The 21101-nt window shown below is 36.5% G+C and overlaps 1 protein-coding gene across 3 annotated transcripts in view; it reads right to left on the bottom strand.

The window, feature by feature from the left end:
• NBDY (negative regulator of P-body association) overlaps positions 1–21101 on the bottom strand; it is a 398281-nt gene that overhangs the window by 311282 nt on the left and 65898 nt on the right. Inside the window, exon 3 of one of the 3 annotated variants that reach the window (XM_028093101.2) lies at positions 14446–14659. The exons of the other annotated variants lie outside the window; for them this stretch is intronic. The gene's annotated coding sequence lies outside the window, so the exon portion shown is untranslated. Of the gene's footprint in view, positions 1–14445; positions 14660–21101 lie in introns of those variants that run through there. 3 annotated transcript variants of the gene reach the window in all.

Below are 21101 nucleotides of genomic sequence, written 5' to 3'. Positions count from 1 at the left end.
GGCTTTTCATAGATGGCTTTTATGATATTGAGGTGTGTTCCCTCTATCCCTACACTCAAGAATTTTAATAAGGAAAGGATGATGTATTTTGTCAAATGCTTTTTCTGCATCAATTGAGAGGATCACATAGTTCTTGTCTTTTCTTTCATTAATGTGTTCTATCATGTTGATGGATTTGTGAATGTTGAACCATCACCCTTGCATCCCAGAAATAAATCCCACCTGGTTGTGGTGAATAATCCTTTCAATGCACTGTTGGATCCTCTTGGCTAGGATCCTGTTGAGTATTTTGGCATCAAAGTTCTCAGGGAGATTGGTCCATAATTCTCCTTTTCGATGGGGTTTTTGTCTGGTTTTGATATCAGGGTAATGCTGACCTCATATAAGGAGTTTGGAACTTTTCCTTCCATTTCTCTTTTTTGAAACAGCTGCAGTAGAATAGGTATAAATTCTTCTTTAAATGTTTGGTAGAATTCCCCTGGGAAGCCATCTGGTCCCGCACTCTTGTGTTTTCGGAGGTTTCTGATTACTGCTTCAATTTCCTTCCTGGTTGAGTCTGATCAGATTGTCTATTTCTTCCTGTTTCAGTCTTGGTGGTTTATAAGTTTCCAGGAATGTGTTCATTTCTTCTAGATAGCTTAATTTCACTCAGGTCATGATCTCAGTATCCTGGGATCAAGTCCCATATGGGGCTCACTCCTAAGGGGAAAGTATATAGCAATACAAGCCTTCTTCAAGAACCAAGAAAACTCTCAAATAAACACCCTAAGCCCACAACTAAAGAAGCTGGAGCCAGAACACCAAAAGTAGCCTACCAAAGGAGGGAAATAATAAGATCAGAGTAGAAATAAATGATATACAAACTAAAAAAAATTAGAACAGGTCAATGGAATCAGCAGGTGGTTTTCTGAAAAAATTAATGAAATTGATAATCGCCTAGCCAGACTACTTAAAAAGAAAAGAGAAAGGACCCAAATAAATAAAATCACAAGAGAAGAGAAATAACAATCAACATCAGAGAAATAAAATTATAAGAGAATATTATGAAAAACAATATGCCTACACATCGGACAACCTGGAAGACATGAATTAATTCCTAGAAAGATATAAACTACCAAAACTGAAATAGGAAGAAACAGAAAACTTAAACAGCGTGATAACCAGCAAGGAAATTGAATTGGTAATCAACAACCTCATGAGACACAAAAGTCCAGGGCCAGATGGCTTCACAAGTGAATTCTAGCAAACATTTATATATATACCTATGCTTCTCAAATTATTCCAATAAAATAGAAAAGGAAGGAAAACCTCCCAATTCATTCTGTGAAGCCAGCAATACCCACATATCAAGACCAGATAAAGACTCCACTAAAAAACAGAACTAAGGGCCAATATTCCTAATGAACAGATATGCAAAAATTCTCAATAAAATAGTAGCAAACGGAATCTAACAATTCATTATAAAAATTAATCACCATGATCAAGGGGGACTTATTCCTGGGTTGTAAGGGTGGTTCAATATTCATAAATCAATCAACGTGTTACAACACATTAATAAAAGAAACAAGAACCATATGATCTTCTCAACAGATGCAGAAAAATCATTTGATAAACTACAGAATCTATTTATGATTAAAAACCATCAACAAAGTAGGGGTAGAGGGAACATACCTCAACATCATAAAGACCATATATGAAACACCCACAGCTAGTATCATCCTCAGTGGGGAAAAACTGAGTGCGTTTTCTCTATGGTCAGGAAGAAGACAGGGATGCTTACTCTCACCATTACTGTCTAACATAGTATTGGAAGTCTTAGCCTTGGCAATCAGAGAAGAAAAAGAAATAAAAGGCATTCAAATTGGCAAGGAAGAAGTGAAACTTTCACTATTTACAGATGTCATGATACTCTATGTAGAAAACCTGACAGACTTACCAAAAAACTTCTAGAACTGATACATGAATTCAGTAAAAATGGAGGATACAAAATCAACCTACAAAAATTTCTTGAATCAATAATAAAGCAACAGAAAGGAAAGCCAAAGGCTCAATCCCATTTACAGCTACAGCAAAAAACAAGAAACCTAGCACTAAATCTAACCAAAGAGGTAAAAGACCCATCCTCTGAAAAGTATATAACACTGATGATAGAAATTGAAGATAACACAAAGAAAAGGAAAGACATTCTATGCCCATGGATCTGAAGAACAAATATTGTTAAAATATCTATATTACCCGAAGCAATGTACATATTTAATTTGATCCCTATCCAAATAGCAAAAGGATTTTTCAGAGCTAGAACAAACAATCCTAATATTTGTATGAACCACAAAAGACCCCAAATAGCCAATGCAACCTTGAAAAAGAAAATGAAAGCTGTAAGCATCACAATTCTGGACTTCAAGGTATATTACAATTGCTCTAGTGATCAAAACAGTATGGTAGTGGCAAAAAATTGACACATAAGTCAATGGAACAGAATAGAATACCCAGAAATAAACCCACAATTATATGGTCAATTAATCTTCATCAAAGCAAAAAAGAATAACCAGTGGGAAAAAGACAGTCTCTTCAACAAACGGTGTTGAGAAAACTGGACAGCAACATGCAAAAGAATGTAACTGGACTACTTTCTTACACCAAATACAGACACAAATTCAAAATGGATTAAAGACCTAAATGTGAGACATAAAACTATAAATATGCTAGAGGAGATCCCAGCATTCATCTCTTTGACATTGAATATATTCCATACATTCTTTCTGTATATGCCTTCTGAGGCAAGGGAAACAAAAGCCAAGATAAACTATTGGGACTTCATCAAAATAAAAAGCTTCTGCACAGTGAAGGAAACAATCACAAAAATAAAGTGACATATTATAATATCAGTATCCAAAAAATCCAAATAAAACATGGGCAGAAGAAATAAAAAGACATTTTTCCAAAGAAGATATGTTGATAGTCAAGAGAGAAATGGAAAGATGCTCAACATCCCTCATCATCAGGGAAATGCAAATCAAAACCACAATGATATATTACACCTGTCAGAATGGCTAAAACAAAAACACAAGAAAAACTGCTGGCAAGTATGTGCAGAAAATAAGAACACTAATTCCACTGTGGAAACAGTACAGAGGTTTCTCCAAAAATTAAAAATAGCATTATCATATGATCCAGTAATTTCTCCATTGGGTATTTACTGATAGAAAATGAAAACACTATTTTGACAAAGATATATGCACCCCTATGTTTACTGCACCATACCCAACCAAGTGTGTATCAACTGATGAATGGATAAAGAACATGTGGTTTATTTTTTTATTTTTTTAATTTAAATTCAATTAGCCCACACACAGTATATCATTAGTTTCAGATGTAGTGTTCAATGATTCATCAGTTGCATATAACACTCATCATCACATCAGGTGTCCTCCTTAATGCCCATCACCCCGTTACCCCATTGCCCCACCCACCTCCCCCTTCCACAACCCTCAGTTTGTTTCCCAGAGTCAAGAGTCTCTCATGGTTTGTTGCCCTCTCTTATTTAAGAAGATGTGGTTTATATACACATTGTATTACTTAGCCACAAAGGTGAATGAAATCTTGCCATTTGCAACAACACAGATGGAGCTGAAGAGTGTAATGCTAAGCAAAATAAGTCAATCAGAGAAAGATAAGTAACATATGATTTCACTAATATGTTTAAGAAACAAACAAGGAAAAAGAGACAAACCAAAAACCACATTAACTATATCTATTAACAAACATGGTTATTTATATATATGTAAACTATATATATTAACAAACATGGTCGAGAGAGGGTAGGTGGATAGGGAATGGGTCAAACAGGTGAAGGGGATTAAGAGGACACTCATCCTGATGATCACCGAATAATGTATGGAATTGTTTAATCACTATATTGTACACCTGTAACTATGATAACACTGTATGTTAATTATACTGGAATTTAAAAAAATAATAAAATAAGGAATATGAATTGGCTTCACAAAATAAAGTATTTGAAATAATTATAAAATAAGAAAGTAGTATAGGAAGGAGCTTATGTAATGGTATGGAAAAAAACTGGCTAACCTTACATAAAAATGTGCCTAAGGACACTGTGCATGTGAAGCTGCTGAAAAACTCTTCTGAGAGAAATAGACCAATAGGCAGACTAATAAATACTCTAAGGCAAGAAAATATGATGGTAGAATAGATGCGACAACTCCATATAAAGATAAGCACTTCTATAAACAGGTAAAGTACACAAAAAATATGCAGCCTGTTAGGTAAACCTAATTCCATCATAATGACGTGTCCATAAAAACATGACTGTAATTCTTGGGACCCTGGGTGGCTCAGGTGGTTTAGCATCCGACTCTTGATTTCAGCTCAGGTCACGAACTCATGGTCATGAGATCAAGCTACATGTCAGACTCATGATCAGTGCAGAGTCTGCTTAAGATTCTCTCTCTCTCCCTCTCCCTCTGCCCCTCCTCCCATTCACATGATCTAAATAAATAAATAAATGAAATCTTAAAAAAAAAAACTTTAGTACCTGCCTAGCTATCTATGACATCACCGAAGGGCAAAGCCTTACATTCTTCAATCTCCTGAACAAAATTCTGTAACAAAAGATTAAAAGTTAAAGTTATAGAACAAAATGACACCATGTGCCTCCTGACACAATACACTGAGAACCAAACATCATTTCAGTGATATTCCTTGACAAGACGCATAAACTGAATGTAATCATGAAGAAACATCACAAAAACTGAAATTCAAGGACATTCTATAAAATGACTGTTATCATCTTCAAAACTATTTTTTCTATACAAAGAAAGTCTAAGAAACTACTGCAAATTGAAGCAAACTAAACAAACATGATAGCTCAACACAACATGATTATGGATTGGATCCTGGACCAAATTCTTTTCTTTTTTTTAATAAATGGCACTTAATGGTGTAATTGGTGAAAAATGAATATGGTTTTAGGAAAATACTGAATCACACAGGATTCATGAGGCAACTTATTGTCCAATGGTTTAAAAAATATATGTATACATATATACATATATAGTATGTACATATAAATATCCAAGTATAAATATAAAAAATAAAAATACAAGCCATGGTATTTCCTGATATTTATCCAAAGGAGTTGAAAACATGTCCACACAAAAATTTGCATACAGATGTGTATAGAGCTTCACTCATAATTGCCAAATTTTAGATGCAACGAAGTGTCCTTCAGTAGGTGAATGGATAAATAAACTGCTACATTCAAACAATGGAATGTTATTCTGAAATGAAATGAGTTATCAAACCATGAAAAGACATGGAGAAACCTTAAATGCATATTACTAATGGACATAAGCCAATCTGAAAGGCCATATACTGTATGATTCCAATTATTCATGTTCTGGAAAAGGTAAAACTATGGACACAGTAAAATGATCAGTGATTGCCAGAAGCATGGAGGAAGGGGTGAATAGGAAGAACACAGAAGCCTTTTGAGGCAGTGAAAATACTCTATATGACACTATAATGAGATTACATGTCATTATTCATTTTTCCAAGCCCACAGAATGTTTAACACCAAGAGTGAAATAATGTAACTGCGGGCTTTGGGTGATTATTGTATGTCAGTATAGGTTAATTAATTGTGACAAATGTACCACTCTGGTAGGGAATGTTCATTAACAAGGAAGGCTATGCATGTGTAGGCGTAAGGGATATATGAGAAATCTCAATGTGTTCTTCTCAAATTTGCTGTGAATGTAAAACTGCTCTTAAAAAAATCTTTAAAAAGGGTCAAACTTAGCATCATGAATAATGAATGGGATAAACCAGTCTTTTGTGCTTCCCGATATGATGCAAGGACACAGCATCACCTATGTAGTCTTTTTGCTAAAAATGCTTAAATTAGTCATGGAGAAACAGACAAGCTCAAATTGTGGCACATATGCAGGACAACTGCCTGGACTCATGAGAACTGCCAATATTTTGAAAAAATTTTAAGAAAGGATGAGGTGATGCTATTCTAGATTTAAAAAGTTTAAAGGGGCATTACAACTAAATACAGTGCATGATCCTTGACTGGATCCTGTACCAAAACAAATAAAAAGCTTTGAAAGATACTGTCAAGACAATTTTGAAACTTTGGGACAGTATGTTAGTTAACAGAATTGTATCAGTGTTAAATTTCTCTGAATGTAATGGAAGTAATGCCCTTGCTCTTGAGAAATAATGAAGTGTTCAAGGCTGAAGTGTCATAATATCTGCAAGTTACTTCCAAATGGTTCAGCAATACATACATATTATTATAATTATAGATATAATAACATATATAATATTAATACATAACAGAAACATGTATACATTTATAAAGAAAAAATTATATGTAGCAAAATAAAAAATGGATGGATCTACATGAAAGATGTCTTTTGACTTTTCTGAAGAGTTGAAATTTTATAAAATAAAAAAAACCTGAAGAAAAATAATGTTTTCATATATAAAGCTTATCCTTACTGCTAATTATAAATTCTGCTGGTAAATTCACAAATAAATCAATGTATTCACTGTATTTTTTTTTTTTGCAGAACATATTCTGAAAAATAAAAGTAAGAAAAAAAAGAGAGTAATTAAAAGAACTGAAAAAGAAATACCATCCAAAGAAAAGTATATTAAACAAAATAGACTTTAAATGCAAAAAGTAAAATGGGTCACTCAAATGATAATAGATGCATGTTTAGACTTGTATGGACATAATAACAAAGTGTCAAATATACAAAGCAAAAATTACAGAACTACAATAATTTGACAAATCCACCATCACAGAGGGGGATTTTAAATTTACCTCTTTTAGCAACTGATAGATCTATCAAATAAAATTAATAGGGATATAGAAGACAGATAAACAATACAATGAATTTAATGGACACTTATAGAACTCCACATTCAACAGGTAGAATATACAAAGTCTTTTCAGTCACATATGAAACACTTATAAATTGATCATGTTTTCTAGAACATAAGGCAAATCTCAAATATTAAATAAACAGTATCATATAAACCATGTTACCTGTACTAAGTAAAATTAAACGAGAAGAATAACAAAATGTGAAACTAAAAAATATCCACGTACCCATGTCTTGGTTTCTAAATACTGTACCCCACTTAAAGGAATCACAGCTCCACATAGAAATAGTCAATAAGGCAGGGAATAAAAGACAAGCTTGAAAGTAAGGAACTAAGAAAATGTTGATGTCAAAGTATCAGAGTGATGGGAGCAGATCAAAAGGACAGAGAAGCCAGCTTGAATGGATTGCCACTGGTTAAATCTGAGTTAATTTGAGCATTAAAATAAATAATGATAGCAATAAGGTATTCATGAAATAAAGTAAAAATGAACGGGTCCAAAATAATGTAAATAAGTAAACAGACAGAAGTAGAAGTAGAATACAAATTTATACCTGTAGCAAAAAAGATGGAATTTCAAAATTACCATATTGCAGCCATCATACTAATAACTGTTTCAGTCAAGACTTACCAATGGATATTAAAACCAGTGGATTTTGGAGGGAGGAGTTAAGATGGTGGAGCAGTAGGGGGACTCTAAGGTTGTGTCCTCCCTCAAATACAGCTAGATACTTATCAAATCATTACAAACACCCACAACATCAATCTGATAAAACAAAAACTGCAAGTCTACAAGTAGAAAAGCGACCACACTTGAAAGATGAAGAGTTGCAGAGAGTTGACTTGGGGGAGATACAGCTATGGATACCGTGGCAGGGAGGGAGCCCTGCTTACAGAGGCCACTGCAAAGTACTGCAAGCAGCAGAGTGCAAAATCTGAACCTTTAGAAGTCTGCTACCATGGGGGAATGGCCCTGGCTTAAAGGTGCTCAGATGGGAAAGTAGGTCAGAACCCCAGGATTGACAGTGTGGTCTAAGGATCCCCTGGGTCATAAGTAGACCAGATGGCGCCAACATGCTGCACTGTTCCAAGACATAGGACAGGGGAATCCTGTTTAGCCAGTCTTTGTACAGGCTTTCTGCTCTGTTTTGCTATAAACTACGAACCACAGAGTGGTCGTGAGACTATGTTCCTAGATTGGCCGGCAAACAGCAAAAGTGCAACAAGACCCTCCGCCAGAGCAACAAGACAGGTCCACAACACAGGAGTCCCTAAAATTTGCAGTTTTGAAATTCAGTCGTGTACCTGACATGAAAAAAACTTGGACACAGGTGGGGTGAACACAGGGTTCTGACGGAAACTGGAGACATCAGAAGAGTGGTTGATTGCTCTTCTTTGAAGGCTCACTGAAGAGTGGGGGGCTAGCTCCAAGGCTAGAAACCAGGGTGCCACCATTTTCATCCTGCCCATCAGTGCTGTAAGCCTTCATGAAGAAAAGCAACACCACACAGTGGAGGCTGGAATCGCCTGCACCAAGCCCCAACCCCCAGCACCCTCGAAGCAAGTCCACCTGAATATCAGCACAACAGGCACCTCCCCCAAAAGATGAACACAAACACCTCCCTCTCACCAAATCTACTGATCACTGGGTACTGCAAGGTTTAGCTCTAAGGGAAATAGGATCTTGCTTCCTTTTTAGTTTTATTCTTTATTATTTCTTCATTTATTTTCTTATTTTTTTCAATACCTTCTCTAACTCATTATTATTTTTTTAATTTTTATTTGTATCTTATATAAATGTTTCCTTATTTTTTGTTTACTTTCATTTTATTTCATTATTTTCGGGGGGGGGGGTCTAGATTCTTTTAACAATGAGACCAACACACCCAGGATCTAGTCTTTACGTTTTTTGTTTTTTGCTTTGTTTTTCTTTCTTCTTTACTTTTCTCAACAAAATGATGAGACAGAGAAATTCACCAAAGAAAGAAAAGGAAGTACAACTCACGGCCAGGGATTTAATCAATAGAGATATAAGTAAGACGTCTGAACTAGAATTTTAAAACAGCGATTATAAGGATACTAACTGGGCTTGAAAAAAAGGATAGAAGACAATAAAGAATCCCTTACAGCAGAGATGAAAGAACTATAATCTAGTCACCCCCAAAATTAAAATGCCTTAATGGAGATTGAAACCAGAATGGATGCCATAAAAGCAAGGATGGATGAAGTGGAGGAAGGAGTCAGTGATACAGAAGATAAAATTATGGAAAATAATGAAGCTGAAAAGAAGAGGAAAAGAAAAGTAATGGACCATGAAGGTAGGCTGACGATGGTAGACTTAGGTAACTCAGTGACTTATTAAAAGGTAGTAACATTCGTATCATAGGAGGCCCAGAAGATGAAGAAAGAGAAAAACAGGCAGAAAGATTATTCGACCAAATTGTAGCTGAAAACCTAATCTGGGAAAGGATGCAGACATCAAAATCCAAAAAGGACAGAGAATTCCCATTAAATTAAAAAAATGCTCAACATTACCAAGGCATATAATACTCATATTCACAAAATACACAGACAATGAAAGAATCCTGAAAGCAGCAAGGGAAAAGAAAGTCCTTAACCTACAAGGAGAAACAGATCAGGTTCACAACAGATCTGTCCAGAGAAACCTGGAAGGCCAGAAGGCAGTGGCAGGAAACATTCAATGTGCTAAATGTCAAAAATATGCAGCCAGGAATTCTTTACCCAGCAAGGCTATCAATCAGAATAGGAGAGAGAGTTTCCCAGACAGACAAAAACTAAAGGAGTTAGTGACCACTAAGCCAGCAGTGCAAGAAATTTTAAGGGACTGTCAGTGTAGAAAAAAAGACCAAAAGCAACAAAGACTAGAAAGGACCAGAGAACATCACCAGAAATACCAACAATACAGATAACACAATAGCACTAAATTCGTATCTTTCAATAATCACTGAATGTAAATGGACTAAATGTTCCAATCAAAAGATACAGGGTAACAGAATGGATTAAAAAAAAAGACCCATCTATATGCTACTTACAAGAGACTCATTTTAAACACATACTGGGTCACAAATCAGGCCTCAACAAGAACAAAAAGTTCAATATCATATCATACATATTTTCAGGCAACAACTTTATTTTTCTTAAAGACTTTATTTATCTGACAGAGAAAGAAACAGAGAGAGAGAGAACACAAGCAGGGGGAGTGGGAGAGGGAGAAGCATGTCTCCTGCTGATCAGGGAGCCCGATGAGGGGCTCAATCCCAGGACTCTGGGATCATGACCTGAGCTGAAGGCAGACACTTAACAACTGAGCCACCCAGGCCTCCCCCGGCGACAACTTTATAAAAGCTGAAGTCAACCACAAGAAAAACTATAAAAAGACCATCGATACATAGAGGTTAAAGAACATCTTACTTAAGAATGAATGAGTCAACCAGGAAATTAAAGAAGTACATGGAAGCAAATGAAAATGAAAACATAACAGTCCAAAACCTTGGGATGTACCAAAGGCAGTCCTAAGAGGAAAGTATACTGCAATACAGGCCTATCTCAAGAAGCAAATACACTACCTAAACTTACATCTAAAGGAGCTAGAAAAAGACCAGCAAATAAAGCCTAAAGCCAGGAGAATAAGGGAAATAACAATGATTAGAGCAGAAATAAATCATACAGAAACAAATAAACAAGAAAGAACCCAAGTAGAACAGAGGAAAGAAAGTAAGAGATGGTTCTTTGAAAAAAAAATAATAAAATTGATAAGTGCCTAGCCAGACTTATCAAAAAGGAAAGATAAAGGACCCAAATAGGAAAAAAATCATGAAAGAAAGATAGTATCCAACACCACAAAAATACAAATAATCATAGATTATATTATGAAAAATTGTATGCCAACAAAATGGGCAATCTGGAAGAAATGGACAAATTGCTAGAAACATAAAAACTACTGAAACTGAAACAGAAGAAACAGAAAATTTGAAAAGACCCATAACCAGGAAAGAAATTGAAAGAATACTGAAAACTTTGAAAGTATTTAAAAATCTCCCAACAAACAAGACCAGAGAGAGATGGCTTCCCAGAGGAATTCCACCAGACATTTAAGGAAGAGATAGTATCTATAATTCTCAAATTGTTCCAAAAAATAGAAATGAAAGGAAAACTTCCACATTCCTTCTACAGGCTAGCATTACCTTGATTCCAAAACCAGAAAAAGACTCCAGTAAAAAGGAGAATTACAGGCCAATATCCCTGGTGAATATGGATGCAAAAATTCTCAAGAAGGTACTAGCAAATCAAATCCAACAGTACATTAAAAGGACTATTTACCACGATCAACTGGAATTTATTCCTGGGTTGCAGGGGTGGTTCAATATCCAAAAAATCAATCAATGTGATACAACACATTAATAAACGAAAGGATAAGAACCAGATAATCCTGTCAATAGAGGCAGAAAAAGCATGACAAAATACAGCTGCAATTCTTAATAAAAACACTCAACAAAGTAGGGATAGAAGAAACATACCTCAACATCATAAAGGCCATATACAAAAGGCCCACAGTTAACATCATCCTCAAAGGGGAAAAACTGAGAGCGTTTCCTCTATGGTCAGGAACAAGATACAGATTTCCACTCTCACTGTATTTAACATAGTACTGGAAAACATAGCTTCAGCAGTCAGACAAGAAAAAGAAATAAAAAGGCATCCAAATCGGTAAGGAAGAAGTCAAACTTTCAGTATTTGCAGACAACATGATACTCTATGTGAAAGACTCCACCAAAAAACTGCTAGAACTAATATATGAATTCAGCAAAATCATAGGATATGAAATCAACATACAGAAATCTGTTGCATTTCTATACAGCAATAATGAAGAAAGAGAAAAAGAAATCAAGGAATCGATCACATTACAATTGCACCAAAAACCATATGATACGTAGGATGAAACTTAACCAAAGAGTTCAAGGATTTATACTCTGAGAACTACAGAACACTTATGAAAAAAATTGGAGAGTACACAAAGAAATGGAAAAGCATTTCACATTCAGGGACTAGAAGAACATTGTTAAAGTGTCTATACTAGGGCGCCTGGGTGGCTCAGTCGGTTAAGCGTCTGCCTTTGGCTGTGATCATGATCCTAGGGTCCTGGGATCAAGCCCTGCTTCAGGCTCCCTGCTCCGTGAGGTGTCTGCTTCTCCCTTCTCCCTCTGCCCCTCCCCCTACTTGTGCGCTCTCTCTCTCTCTCTCTCTCTCTCTCTCTCTGATAAATAAATAAATAAATAAAGTCTAGAGTACCCACAGCAATGTACACATTCAATGCAATCCTTATCAAAATACCCTCAACATTTTTCACAGAGCTGGAACAAACAATCATAAAATTTGTATGGAACCACAAAAGTCCCAGGATAGCCAAAGGAATGTTGAAAAAGAAAGCCAAAATGAGAGGCATCACAATTCTAGACTTCAAGCTGTATTACACAGCTGTAGCCATCAAGACAGTGTGGTACTGGCACAAAAACAGACACATAGATCAACTGAACAGAATAGAAAACCCAGAAATGGACCCTCAACTCTATGGTCAACTAATCTTCGACAAAGCAGGAAAGAACATCCAATTGAAAAAAGACAGTCTCTTCAAAAAATGGTGTTAAGAAAATTGGACAGCCACATGCAGAAGAATGAAACTGGCCCACTGTCTTATACAATACATAAAAATAAATCAAAATGGATGAAAGACCTAAATGTGAGATAGGAACCTATCAAAATCTTAGAGAACACAGGCAGCACCCTCTGACCCTAGGCATAGAAAATTCTTACTAGACACATCACCAGAAGCAAGGGAAATAAAAGTAAAAATGAACTAATGGGACTTCAAGATAAAAAGCTTCTCCACAGCAAAGGAAAAAATCAAGAGAACTAAATGGCAGCCTACAGAATGGGAGAATATATTTGCAAATGACAGACAATAAAGGGTTAGTATTCAAAATCTATAAAAAATTTATCAAACTCAATACCCACAAAACAATTGATCCAGTTAAGAAATGGGCAAAAGACATAGACACTTTTACAATGAAGACATCCAGATGGCCAACAGACACATTAAAAATGCTCAGCATCACTCATCATCAGGGAAACACAAATCAAAATCACTATGATATCACCTCTCACCTGTCAGAATGGCTAAAATTAACAACACAAAAAAACAACAGGTGTTGGTAAGGCTGTGAAGAAAGAGGAACACTCCTGTACTACTGGTGGGAATACAAAGTTGTGCAGTCACTCAGGAGAACAGTACGGAGGTTCCTCAAAAGTTTGAAAATAGAACTCCCCTATGATCCAGCAATTGCACTACTAGGTATTTAACCAAAGGATAGAAAAATACAGATTCAAAGGGACACATGCTCTCTGATGTTGATAGCAGCATTATCAACAATAGCCAAACTATGGAATGAGTCCAAATGTCCATTGACTGATGAATGGATAATGAAGATGTGGTGTGTGTGTGTGTGTGTACATATATACACACATACATACACCAATGGAATAGTATTTACCCATCAAAAAGAATGAAATCTTGCCATTTCCAATGACGTGAATGGAGGTAGAGTATATTATGCTAAATGAAATAAGTCAGTCAGAGAAAGACCAATAACATATGATTTCACTCAGATGTGGAATTTAAGAAACAAAACAGTTGAACATATGGGAGGGGCAATAAAAAATAAAAAGAAAGAGGGAAACAAATTAAAGATAGAGAACAAACTGAAGGCTGATGGAGGAGGTAGTGGGGTATGGGCACTTGTTATATGAGCACTGGGTACTGTATGTAAGTAATGAGTCACTATATTGTATTCCTGAAACCAATACTGTACTATATGTTGACTAACTAGAATTTAAATAAAAATTTGAAAAGAAACAAAATTAACTATTATTATATGATTCAGCAAGTCCCCTTTAGGTATATATATGAAAGAAATAAAATCACTATTCTTGAAGAGACATCTGCACCCCCAGTTCACTGCATCATTATTTACAATAAGCAAGACATGGAAACAACCTAGGTCTCCACTGACAGATGAAAAGATAAAGAAAACACAATGTAAATATAAAATGATATATTACTCATCCATAAGAAATCCTGCCATTTCCAACCCAAAGGATAAAACTTGAGGGCATTATACTAAGTGAATTATGTTAGATAGAGAAAAACACTACATAATCTTACTTATACATGGAATCTTACTAAAAAGAAAACAAACTCATAAATACAGAGAGTACATTGGTAGTTTCCAGAGATTGGAGGGTGGGAGAAATTGGTGAAAGTGGTCAAAGGGTATAAACTTTCAGTTGTAACATGAATAAGTTCTGGATATCTAATACATATATAGCATGATATACATTATACTATAGATAATGATATAGTTATAGTACTCATTTGTTACAATTATAGTTATAGTATAGTTAACATTGTAGTTTAATGACTATAATTAACAATACTATATTGTATGCTTGAAAGTTGCTGAAAGTAGATATTAACAGTTCTCACCACACAGTGGTCACCTGGTTGGCTCAGTCAGTTAAGCGTCCAACTCTTGAGTTCGGCTGAGGTCATGATCTCAGGGTCAGGAGATTGAGCCCTGCACTGGGCTCTGTGCTGAGCATGGAGCCTGCTTAAAATTCTCTCCCTTTCTCTCTGCCCCTCCCGCTCGCGTGCTCTCTTTCTCTAAAAAAATAATTAAAAAAAAAAAGTTCTCACCACAGAGAAAAAAAAAGGGTAACTGTGTGAAATGACTGTGAAAACTTGTTGTGGTAATTATTTTGTAATATACAGATAGAGCAAATCACCTTACTGTATACCTTAAACTTGCAACAATGTTATATGCCAAATATATTTCAATAAAGCTAGACAAAAAAGAACTATTAATATAGCTTGCATTGTCCATTTGAAATATATGTTCTTCCAAACACATCCCTTTTTCATTGATTATAATTGGATAATCTTGAAAATAAAGGTTTATGAAACAAAAACTGGAACAATGTCAAATTTCTATTTTGACACATGTAGTGAGATTATTTAAGAGAAAGTCATCCTTCTGAGGAAATATGCACTGAAGTATTTCCCAGTAAACGAGCATGATATCTGCTAGGAACTCTTAAATAGCTCAGAGAGAGAGAGGAAGAAGGGGAAGGGCAGAGGAAGAGGGGAAGGTAGAGGAGAGGAGATGGGTGGGGGAGGAGGAAAGGAAAAAAGAGCAGGGAGAGGGAAAAGGGGGATGAGAAGGAGAAAAAGAAACAGAGAATAAAAAAAGCAAACATAGATAAATGTTAACTGGTGGATCTGGGTAGAGTATATGGGAGTTCTTTGTAATGTTCTATTTTTTTCTAACAATTTTTTTTGAATTGTAGAATTAGATCAAAATAAAAAGTTTAGAGGAGGATGAGTTAAGATGGTGGAGTAGTTGGGGGACCCTATGCTTGCCTTGTCCCTTGAACACAAATAAATATAAAATCATTCTGAACACCCAAGAAATTGCTCTGAGGACTGAGAACAAACTGCACATGTAGAGGGAGAAAAGCAGCCACATCATGGAAGGTAGGAGCTGCAGACAGTTGATTTGGTGGAGAAGAGAATTGCAGGTGCTTCAGAAGGGAGGGAGGCCTTATCACAGAGCGAGGATCGAGAGAGAAAGAGAGAGAGAGAAACCAACACACAGGGGATTACACAAGAAACACACTTCCCCAAAACCACTGACTGTGAAAAGGAGAGGGGCTGATTATTTTTTGTTTTTACAAGCAGTGGAGCTCAAAGTCTGAAGTTTCAGAAGTCTGCACCATCGCTGGGGTTGTGCCAGGTGGGTACAGTAGTGTTCGTCTAGGGAAGAGGGTAGAGGCCCAGAAGTGGACAGCATGGTCTGAGGACACCCTCATTTGCACTGGGAGAGACAGTTCCCCTCTTTGGAGTGCATGTGGGAGAGGTGGCATATCCTGAGATGGGATGAAACAATGGGCACCACTGAGCAGCACTGTTAATTAGCAAACTAGCAAAGGAACCTGCTGAAGGCAGCTAACTTGGATGCCGGCTTTTGGCTGAGGTCTACCATAAATGCCGAACCCCTGCACAGTCACGCAGCTGCTTTTCTGGGACAAACTGACCAGAGCCACAGTGTGGCGAGACCTTCCCCAGAGAATCAATGTGGGTTTGCACCTTGCCAGGTTCCTAAAATTTGTTAGAGTTTTGAAACCCTGCCTCACCCTTGAAATAAAACACAGAACACTGTGCCACCAGGCAGGTGGATGGCACAGACACAGACAGGGTTCTGATGGAATCTTGGGACATACAGGGGGAGATAGTTCGCTCTTCTGTGAGGGCTTCCTGAACAGGAGCAGGCATGAACTCCCCTCTTTGGGGACATGAGAATGGGGTGAGGCCATTTCCCTCCCATCCATCAGCACAGACAGACTTCAGTGAACAACACAGCACCCCCAGAGGAAGCTGCAGTTGCTTATAACAATCCCCACCCCACTGTACCTTGCAGATGCATCTCCACTAGGCCAAGTCCACCTGAGAACCAGTGCAGCAGGCCCCTCCCCCCAGAAGACCAGCACAAACCCCCTGCACAAACAAAGTCTACTGACCACAGAGTACTAGAAAACTTCAGCTTTGCGGGAAATAGGATCTAGCCATTTTTAACAAGCACATCAAAACACACCTAGTTAAAACCCACCACACAATGTCCAACATCCAAACACTCCCCACTGTAGGCAAGGAGAAACTCTGCAGAGGACTGACCTAAGTGAAGGAGCAGCCAAAACACAGCAGCAGAGTACACACAAAATACACCAAAAAAAACTTCCTGAAGTGCCAAGCTCTGGACAGTATATGATCTTTCTTAATTTAGCCATTACTCTCAGGAGCAGGAAATGTAATAGTCTTTCTGAACACACAGAAGACAGAGATCTAAGCAAAATGTCAAGACAGAGGAATCTATCCCACAAGAAAGACCAAGAGGTAATGGCTAGTGATCTAATCAAAACAGTTATAAGTAATATGCCTGAACAACAATCTTAAGGATGCTAGCTGGACTTGAGAAAAAAAAGCATAGAATACACTAGGGAATACTTTACAGCAGAGATAAAAGATCTACAAACTAGTCAGGCAGAAATAAAAAAACTATAACCAAGATGCACAACCAACTGGATGTAATGACCACAAGGACAGAAGAAGCTGAGAAATGAAATCAGTCATATAGAAGATAAAATTATGGAAAATAATGAAGTTGAAAAGAAGAAGGAAAGAAAAATACTGGATCACAAATGTAGACTTAGGGAACTCAGTGACTCCATAAAGTGTAATAACATTTGTATCATAGCAGTCCCAGAAGAAGAGAAGGGAAAAGGGGCAGAAGGTTTATTTGAGGGAATTATAGCTGAAAACTTCCTAATCTGGAGAAGGACACAATATCGAAATCCAGGAGGCACAAAGAACTACCATCAAAATCAACAAAAGCAAGCCAACACCAAGATATAGCACGGTGAAATTTATAAAATACACAGATAAGGGAAGAATCTTGTAAGCAGCAAGGGAAAAAAATTCCTTAACCTAGAAGAGAAAACAAATCAGCTTTGCATCAGATGGATCCACAGAAACTTAACAGGCCAGAAGAGAGTGGCATGATATATTCAATGTGCTGAATGGGAAAAATATGCAGCCAAGAATTCTTTATCCATTAATGCTGTCATTCAGAATAGAAGAAGAGATAAAGTTTCCCAGACAAACAAAAACTAAAGGAGTTCATGACCACTAAGCCAGCTGTGAAAGGAATTTTAAGGGGGACTGTTTGAGTGGAGAAAAAAAGACCAAAAGCAACAAAGACTAGAAAGTAACAGAGAAAATACCCAGAAATACCAGGGCGCCTGGGTGGCTCAGATGGTTAAGTGTCTGCCTTCGGCTCAGGTCATGATCCCAGGGTCCTGGGATTGAGTCCCCCATCGGGCTCCCTGCTCGGCAGAGAGCCTGCTTCTCCTTCTGCCTCTCTCTGTCTCTCATTAATAAATAAATAAAATCTTAAAAAAAAAAACACCCAGAAATACCAACTTTACAGTTAATACAATGGCACTAAATTCATATCTATCAATAGTCAATCTGAATGTAAATGGACTATATTCTCCAATCAAAAGACAAAAGGCATAAGAATGGATAAAAAAAAACAAGACCTATCTAAATGCTGCTTAAAAGAGACTCATTTTACAACTAAAGACACCTGCAGATTGAAAGTGAGGGGATGGAGAGTCTTTCATCATGCTAATGGATGTCAAAAGAAAGCCAGAGTGGCAATACTTATATCAGAAAACTAGATTTTAAACCAAAGACTGTGAGAAGAGATGAAGAAGGGCACTATATCATAATTAAGGGATCTATCCAACAAGAATTTCTAACAATTGTAAATATTTATGCCCCCAATTTGGGACCCAAATATGTAAATCAAACAAACATAAACAAACTCATTGACAATAATACAATAATACTAGAGGACTTTAGTGCTCCCACTTAGAACGATGGACAGATCATCTAGGCAGAAAATCAAAAATGAAACAATGGCTTTGAATGACACACTGGACCAGATGGACTTAACAGATATATTCATAACATTTCATCCTAAAGTAGCAGAATACACATTCTTTTCAAGTGCAGATAGAACATTCTCCAGAATAGATCACATACTGGGTCACAAATTAGTCCTCAACAAATACAAAAAAGACTGAGATCATACTGTGCATAACAGACCACAATGCTACGAAATTTAGCATCAAACCAGAAAAAATTTGGAAAGACCACAAATTCATGGAGGTGAAAGAACATCCTAATAAGAATGAATGGGTTAACCAGGAAATTAAAGAGAAAATAAAAAAGTACACAGAAGCAAATGAAAATGAAAACACACAGCAGAGGCAGTGCTAAGAGGGAAGTATATTGTAATACATGCCTACCTCAACAAACAAGAAAAAGTCTCAAATACACAACTTAACCTTACATCTAAAGGAGCTACAAAAGGAGCAAGAAATAAAGCCGAAAGCCAACAGAAGGGAAATAAAGATTAGAGCAGAAATAAATGATATAGAAACAAAAAAAAAACACAGAACAGATCAAAGAATTAAGAAAATTGATAAACCCCTAGCCAGATTTATCAAAAAATGAGAAAGGAACAAAGAAATAAAATCACAAATGAAAGAGGAGAGATCACAAGAAATATAAGAGAATATTATGAACAGTTATATGCCAATAAATGGGCAATCTGGAAGAAATGGAAAAATTCCTAGAAACATACGAACTACCAAAATTGGAACAGGAAGAATTAGAAAATTTGAACAGACCCATAATCAGCAAGGAAATCAGTAATCAAAAATGTACCAACATCAAGGCATCAATCCCATTTGCAACTGCACCAAAAACCATAAGATCCCTAGGAATAAACCTAACCAAAGACATAAATGTTCTGTACTCTGAAAACTATAGAATACTTATGAAAGAAACTGAAGAGGACACAAAGAAATGGAAAAACATTCCATGCTCATAGAGTGAAAGAACAAACATGGTTAAAATGTCTATACTACCCAAAACAACCTACACTTTTAATGCAATCCCTATCAAAATACCACCAGCATTTTTCACAGAGCCAGAACAATTATGGAACCACAGAAGACCTGGAATAGCCAAAACATCCCAGAAAAATAAAAGCAAAAATGGAGACATCACAATTCCAGACTTCAAGCTATATTTTGAAGCTGTGATCACCAAGACAGTATGGTATCGGCACAAAAACAGACACATAGATCAACGGAATGGAATAGAGACTCGGAGAAATGGACCCTCAACTCTATGGTCCACTAATATTCGAAAAAGCAGGAAAGAATATCCAATGGAAAAAAGACAGTCTCTTCAATAAATAGTGCTGGGGAAATTGGACAGCCATATGCAGAAGAATGAAACTGGACCATTTTCTCATACCATACACAAAGATAAACTCAAAATGGATGAAAGACCTCAATGTGAGACAGGAATCCATCAAAATCCTAGAGGAGAACAACGCAGCAACCTCCATGACCTTGGCCACAGCAACTTCTTGCTAGATACGTCTCCAAAGGCAAGGGAAACAAAAGCAAAAATGAACTACTGGGACTTCATCAAGATAAAAACTTCTGCACAGTAAAGGGAACAGTCAATAAAAACTAAAAGGCAATGTATGGTATGGGAGAAGATTTTTGCAAAGGACATATCAGATAAAGCACTATTATCCAAAATCTATAAAGAACTTATCAAACTCAACACCTAAAAAATAAATAATCCAGTTAAAAAATGGGCAAAAGACATGAACAGATATTTCTCCAAAGAAGACATACAGGTGACTAATAGACACATGAAAAGATGCTCAATATCACTCATCATCAGGCAAATACAAACCACAACCACGATGATATGCCACCTCACAACTGTCAGAATGGCTAAAATTAACAACACAGGAAACAACAGGTGTTGGCGAGGATGTGGAGCAAGGGGAACCCTCCTACACTGTAGGTGGGAATGCAAAGTGGTGCATTCACCCTGGAAAACAGTATGGAGGTTCCTCAAAAAGTCAAAAATAGAACTACCCTATGATCCAGCAATTGCACTACTAGGTATTTAACCAAAGGATACAAAAATACAGATTCAAAGAGGCACATGATCCTCAATGTTTATAGCAGCATTATCAACAAGAGCCAAACTATAGAAATAGCCCAAATGCCCATCTACTGATGAATGGATAAAGAAGATGTGGTATATATATATATATATATATATATATATATATATATATATATATATACACACATAATGGAATATCACTCAGCTATCAAAAAGAATGAAATCTTGCCATTTGCAATGATGTAGATGGTGCTACAGTATATTATGCTAAGTGAAATAAGTCAGAGAAAGACAAATACCATTTGATTTCACTCATATGTGGAATTTAAGAAAGAAAACAGACGAACAGAGAGGAAGGGAGAAAAAAAAAAGAGAGAGGGAAGCAAACCATAAGAGACTCTTACCTACAGAGAATAATCTGAGGGTTGATGGAGGTGGGTGGGGTATGGGCTAAATGGTTGATGGGTATTAAGGAGAGCACTTG

The sequence above is a fragment of the Eumetopias jubatus genome, unplaced genomic scaffold, assembly GCF_037043125.1.
Source record: "Eumetopias jubatus isolate StellerSeaLion01/CBP00866 unplaced genomic scaffold, mEumJub1_p1.0 scaffold_11, whole genome shotgun sequence".
Taxonomy (NCBI): Eukaryota; Metazoa; Chordata; class Mammalia; order Carnivora; family Otariidae; genus Eumetopias; species Eumetopias jubatus.
The sequence above is the reverse complement of the archived record's forward strand: the minus strand, read 5'-3'. Positions and strand labels throughout refer to the sequence as shown.